We start from the raw sequence: 6,771 nt of genomic DNA, 5'->3' as shown, positions 1-6,771 counted from the left end.
TTACAGCATCCAGGGCGTGAGAGCTCTCTTTCATTCTCTCTCTCTCTGTCTCTAATTCTTTCTCTCTCTCTCTCTCTCTCTCTCTCTCTTGCTCTCTCTCTCACACCCACCCACCCATCCACCCACCCACACACACACACACACACCATCAGGGTTTATCCCCTCTCTTGCACTGCTCTCTGTCAGTCATGTGCTGTGTTCTCACTCCTCACTCTTCTGATGTCATTTGGGAGTGGATTGATGGGTGGAGGGGGCTTATGAGAAAGACACATACTTGTGTAAGCACACACACACACGCGCACACACACACACACACACACACACACACACACACACACACACACACACACACATAGAGGTCTGCTGGGGTGTTAATAGTGAATTATGGGTTTATAATGCCTAACACTGTGGCTGATCCAGAGAGGAAAGTCAGGCCAACTAGCCGTTAATCAAACCATTTCAGTGCACGTGTGTGTGTGTGTGTGTGTGTGTGTGTGTGTGTGTGTGTGTGTGTGTGTGCCTCACTTCTGATGCTTGTGTCTAAACAAAACAATTCACAGCAGGCATCTGATATACATGCATGCAGCTTGTGCAAGCAAACACTCGTAAACACAAACAGCATGTGAGAAACTGAGAAGAAAGAAAACGAGAGGAGAAATTACGAGAATGAGAAAGTCAGAGAGCGATGGGTGGGGGGTAGAAGGAAAGGTAAAGATAAATAGAGAGAGAAAGCGATGTAGGATAATGGCTTCCATATGAGAATGTCAGAGCTTTTTTCCTGCTTGCTTCTTGGTGTAATCATATCAGCAGTCAGGCTGTTTCCAACCTTCATAAATGTGAAGTATGCAGTGAGTTTAAGGATCCAACTTCCTTTACATAAACACCCCTTAGAAAAACAACCCTGTCTGTGTGAGAGTGTATGTGTGTGTGTGTGTGTGTGTCCACCCCTGTGTGAGAGAGGGAGTGTGCATACAGTATGGCATACACATATCTGTGTACGTGGCGTCATGTCGACCTACAGTACAAGTTAAGCATTTTTGTGCGTGTGTGTGCAGATTTGGAGGTGATGAGTGAAGTGAGCTAAAGCGCTCTTGTCAGCCATAAAGTGTGTGTTGGGAGTTCAGTTACTCATGTGTCACCAACCATTTAGATATTCCTAAACATGCTGATTTAGATATTTCCAAGACTGTTTGTTTTTCATATCTTGGCCACAAGTGATAGGAGATATCATGACAGGATATCTGCTTCTCCAATCAAATTACGGTCTGGATTGCAGGTCTGAAAAGCAGAAAGGTCACCAAGACAATGTTCAACCAGCTGGCATTCCTCATAGATTTCTTTGTAATGTGAAAGCCTTATGTATACTTGATGGGTCAGCAATCAAGGATAAAATGATTGCTTGTGTAATATCTTTCCACAGCTCCATTCGTTTTTGAACTGCTGTGCAGTATTTTGGAGTCTGATAAGCCCATTACTCAAATGGGCCTGGATTTCATTGTCTCACTAACACTTCAAGCGATGCACAGCTCTCTGGGTTTTTTAGTTAAAAAACAGGGCCAGACATTTTGCCTGAATGTCTGGTGAGTCTTGATCCCCAAAAGCTTTTTCTACCACTGTTTGGAACTGTCATTGATTCTCAGTTCACAGGTCTGAACCAGAATTTTCCTGTCAAAGACCCAAAAACTCAATCAGGGATTGTCAGGTAACGTTTGGTCGTAGACTCCAGTTTTTGGATAACCGGCTATGAGTCAGTTTAGCTATGAACATCAAATAAATGAATCATAAAGTTTTCACTAATTCTTGATGATTAGACCTCATTGAATGATGCTACAAAACTACAGGTGCTAATAAAAGTAATCCCCACCATAACAGGTGCACCAACAGAGTGAGTGACAGGGTGAGAGAGATGACAATCAAGCAGGTGAACCGTAGGTGTGCATAATCTTTAATCTATCCAAAATCCAGGGTGTGATCCCGCTCAATACGAGAAGATTTATCGTAGACTCCTGCCTTGGTCATGTGCTGAAGAGATGTCTAGCTTAGCATAAAGACTGGAAGCAGGGGGAAACAGCTAGCCTGGCTTTCTTAAAATCTTGAAAGTTCACTGATTGGTCCATCACCTCGTTTGTTTAATCTGCACACAACCTGAAATGCAAAAACTATAGTTTGTGATTAAAGAGGGGTTTCAGCAAATGTGCCAGCTGGACAATTTTCAACTATAGAGATATTTTGAAACCTATAGTCATAAAAGTGCTGCAACTATTACGTCTTTAGCCTCGTACTTCATGCGCAGACATGAGGTTGATATTGATCTTCTTATCTCTCTTTCAGAAATAAAGCAGTTAGAGTAACCGTATTTCTCAAGTCAACTTAAGTTGTTTTAGGCTGCATGTAACTCATGTGGAAAGTGCTCTGGTTTTTGTAATGAATACATTCCTGAAATAAACTGGCTGAAATCCCACCGGCAGCACACGTCGACGTTGTCTCCTCTGGTGAAAGTCTCAACAATGCATCAAAAATCAGTTTGCTGGACCACAGCGCTGAGAACGAGTTTGAAAGTTCTAGAAATGGTAGTTTAGTGCTCATCAGAAATATAGTTTTTATTCAAACAATTTATTTTTATTTTTTTTATTCAAACAAAATGTGTTTTTAGACCTGAATTTGCTTTAGAAAGAGACTGCGGCTCTATATCGAAGGGTTAAAGTCCATGGAAGCTGATGATCTGCTGATAAGTGTTCGATCCCTGGTGGTGTTTTTCTGTGCTCACTGCAGCAGGAGAGCAGCGGGAGATCAAACCATGCACAGTGCTCGGTGTTACACACTCGAGCCACGGTTCTCTGAAAAAGGCTCCCAGGAGTCGCTGAGGGGGTCAGCGGAGGCTGCAGACCTCCTGCCTGAGCACTCAGCTGGCAGCAGAGAGCTTCAGAGGGCGGCACAGGGGATATGTTGAGAAACTGTAAAAACACTGGAGATGTGTGTGTGTGTGTGTGTGTGTGTGTGTGTGTGTGTGTGTGTGTGTGTGTGTGTGTGTGTTTGTGCTGTAAGCTCCCTCTGCTCAAATATTCACAAATTAGCTAATATCACAAGTTAAGTTACACACTCGTACACCCACACTTCTCATGGGTGACTGGACAGAGGCATTATTCAATTGGCTCAGGTTCAACAGCAACACTCAGAGAGATAGAGAGGATTATGGGGGAGTGAGCTCTGCCCTGAGAGGTTAAAGTGATACGTATTTCTTGTAAATATATGTCTGTTTTGCTACTTTTTATTGTTGATTGAAATAACACAATGTAGACTCAGCTCAAGGTACATCTGCTATTCTAATCGCTTGATATTGGGCTGGAATTTATGACAAGATGATACGGAGAGGCTGGAACTGATGCGGTTTAAGTTTTCCTGCAGCAGGAAAAGTGTTTTGTCCGGAATGCACATCATAAGTTTCAGCCATGTCAGAGCTGGTTTGCCTCAAACTGTATATCCTGTCGTTTCAGATCCTGGTTGCAACACAAACTCATCTTACTGGTCAGTCACACTCTGCTAAAGAGAGTGACTTAGCTTGTTTAGCTGATTATTGTCTCTGACCAGTTCAGTGAGTTATTTTTGCCCCCTCTGGCATTAGCCTCCCTTGTTTTTGTGTGGGCTTTTACAAAACTCAAAGTTTAGAAGAGGGAAATTATACATGCAGTGGTTGGGTTGTCCACACTTGGATGTGTAGCTGCAGGGCATTTCATGCCACTGCTGTTGTTATTATCATTATCATAGCGATGACAGTAAATAAGGGAGAGGGTTGCAAAAGGTCTGACTCACACGGGTGAGGGCAGCCCCAAAAAATGACTTATTGTTTAAGTTACATAGATTGTAGGAGAAAGTGGCAGATTGTCACATTCTCACAGTTTATTAATGAGCACGCTACTCGCTGTGCTTGTAGCACAAATGATTTGCTTCATATATATGCAACTGGTGCTGCTGTGCTGCTTTCACTGCATGGTTGGTGAAGACAAGGTATAAATCAGCTTTTCATGTCCATGTATGATTGTTTTGTTTTTGCTGGAGGCGAAACATCATTGGCGAGAACTCTTGAAGAAAGATGTATCCAAAATCAAGAAAAAACATGACTCTCATTGCTTGAATATTTCATTGTGAGCTCGTGTTCAGCCGCCTGTGTGATCTGCAGTGGTTTACTGCATGTGTGTGTGTGTGTGTGTGGATTGGAGGATGTATATGACTGTGAAATAAGGTGGAGGTACCAACAAATCACAAAAATAAAAGGCCACACACATTTTAAACTAGGAAGATACTCAGTCTTCATTCCCCACATACTCATCCTGCAGCAAACATCGTTCTGCTGTCCTCGCTCTCGCAGTGAGCGCTGACGTGCTGCGTGCTTTCAGAGCGTCCTGCTGTCAGCTGTTTGGCAGAAGCTTTTCAGGACGGATTCAGTGTTTCTGCAAGGTGAACAGAAACTCACGACCGTGACATTTGACTTTTACATCTGGCCTTTAACACAGCGGCTGGACAAGAGCACTGCCAGAACACTGTGTGTGGTCTGCGTGTGTGTTGGGATGGTTGGAATGGACATTACTCCCAGCGGGACATGATGATATCACATAGTCTGACACACAATGGCAGTGACATCATCACCATGCAAACCAGAAGTGCTGCATTTTCTTTTTTGGAAAAATACAGATCAACAGGATGATATCATCATCATCATTATCATCCTTGCCAGTCACCACACATTTCTGGGCATCATCTCGTTGATAAGCTCAGCTTCCTGGCAGCGGGTGACGATATCATTTGCTAGGAAGTGATGATGTCACAGCTGCCCGATTGCAAGTGACTGAGGAAGACCATTTCATTCTTCACAGATCATCGGCTCCCAACAGAGGGGATGCAGCAGATAAATTAAATAAAAAGCCAATAAAGTTTAAGATGAGAACAGAACAAAGCAGAAGAGAGGGAACAGCAGAGGGCAGATTCATGTGAATGAAAGAAGAGATGCGTCTTTGTCCGATCACTTTGATGATGCCCCGACTTTGTATCTGGAGCCACTGTTTATAACTACATGGCTGCAAAAATAATGTTAGCATTATTTGCTGCAAGCTAACGTGCTAAATTAAGATGGCAAACATGGTAAATAATAAACCTGCTAAACATCGACATGTTAGCATTGAAATGTGAGTACGATGCTTGTATTTAGCATAGTTGTAGATTCTTAAGGTCTTTTTCTCCCTATTAGCGTTTAACTTCATGAGGATAAATTAAAATCTAGATTATCATAAAGCTTTATCTTAAGTCACAATAAGCAATTCACTAACACAACTACTACAGACTGCGCAACACGCTTTTCTTTATTAATTTGCAGAGAATTAACTCGATGTTTTGAAAGCAGTGGGTTGAAATAAAAACGTTTCTGCAGCACTATTTAAATTAGCATTTTTGTGTTATTGATTATCTTAAACCCAATTTTGACCTGCTTTTTACATGCTTTAACAATTCCCATTTTTTTTAATCTTTGAGAAATAAAAAAAAAATGAAAAAGACTTAAATTTTCCTTTTCCTCACACATCAGAATTGCAGCTGCACACATTCGCTGCATAAAAAACACTGCATCCAACATCGTGTGTCATTTTGAGCAGCAGCAACCCCAGTGTGGACATTACGTGACGGGCATCTGCTGCCGTAAATCAGAGGCATGATTGCAGTATTGTCACTTTTGTCCGAGGGCCCTGAGGGAAAGATACCATCACCTGTGAGGGAGGAGAAGAGGGAGGTGAGAATGTGTAACACGAGAAGAGGAAGAGGCTGGAGGGAGGAAGAGCAGGAAAAAAAAAAAAACTGAATGTATTCATGGGAAATGGATTACTAGACGCAGGAGACAAAGATAATTGTTTGGAGTATTCGTTCCAAGTCCCAGCTCAATTTCAAGCCCTCCACTTAAGTGAGTGGGTATGAGTGTGTGTGAGTGCGTTTCAGTACGTGTGAGAGTGTGTGTTACAAGTGGCTTTGGAGTGGTAGCAGTGAGGGGTGTCATCCCCTGTACTTAGCTTTAACACTCCTCGTTCAAATGCAAAGGCCAAACCTTCAACACACGCACACACACGCACACACACGCACACACACGCACACACACAGGCTTTAATTCCGTTGTTCTTCGGCTCTCGATTGTCGAATCATGGAGCAGCGTCACCTTTCTATCGAGAGACGACTCCATTACCAATCACCCCTGTACACACTGTCATCATGTCCTCCTCCTCCTCTCTCTGATACCTCGCCCTCCTTTCCCTCCATCTCCCACTCATGATCATATTTGTCTTCCTTCTCATCCTTTCATTGTCTGTGCTTGTTAACATGATGCTTCCATCCTCCACAATTTTCATTCTCTGTCTTCTTCTCAACCACCTAAAGACACTGTGAAAGCATGGAATATGGGAGCTTTAAGTGGACGAAATTCACATTCTGCTATTATTTTTGTCCTCCCAAGAAATATGACATGGTGGGAGCAAAGGAGGAAGTCAGGTCCACGAAGGAAGGAGGTCGGGTCAGCGATCATCAGACTTTGCTGTAAGGCAGGTGAAAGTTTCCTGGTTCAAACTGGTCTTAATGCAACACTTTAACCCAAACCACTGGTGTTTCCTGAAACCTTTCCAAATCTTTTTTGTGCCTGAAGGTTCATAACAGAGGAGTCGTTCCTTCAAAGGGACAGCCTGGCGAGTGGATTGAACTAATAGTGAGCACACAGAAGAAACTCCCTATAAGACTGTGTAC

Source organism: Chaetodon trifascialis, chromosome 16 (genome assembly GCF_039877785.1).
Source record: "Chaetodon trifascialis isolate fChaTrf1 chromosome 16, fChaTrf1.hap1, whole genome shotgun sequence".
Taxonomy (NCBI): Eukaryota; Metazoa; Chordata; class Actinopteri; order Chaetodontiformes; family Chaetodontidae; genus Chaetodon; species Chaetodon trifascialis.
This window is presented reverse-complemented; position numbering follows the sequence as displayed.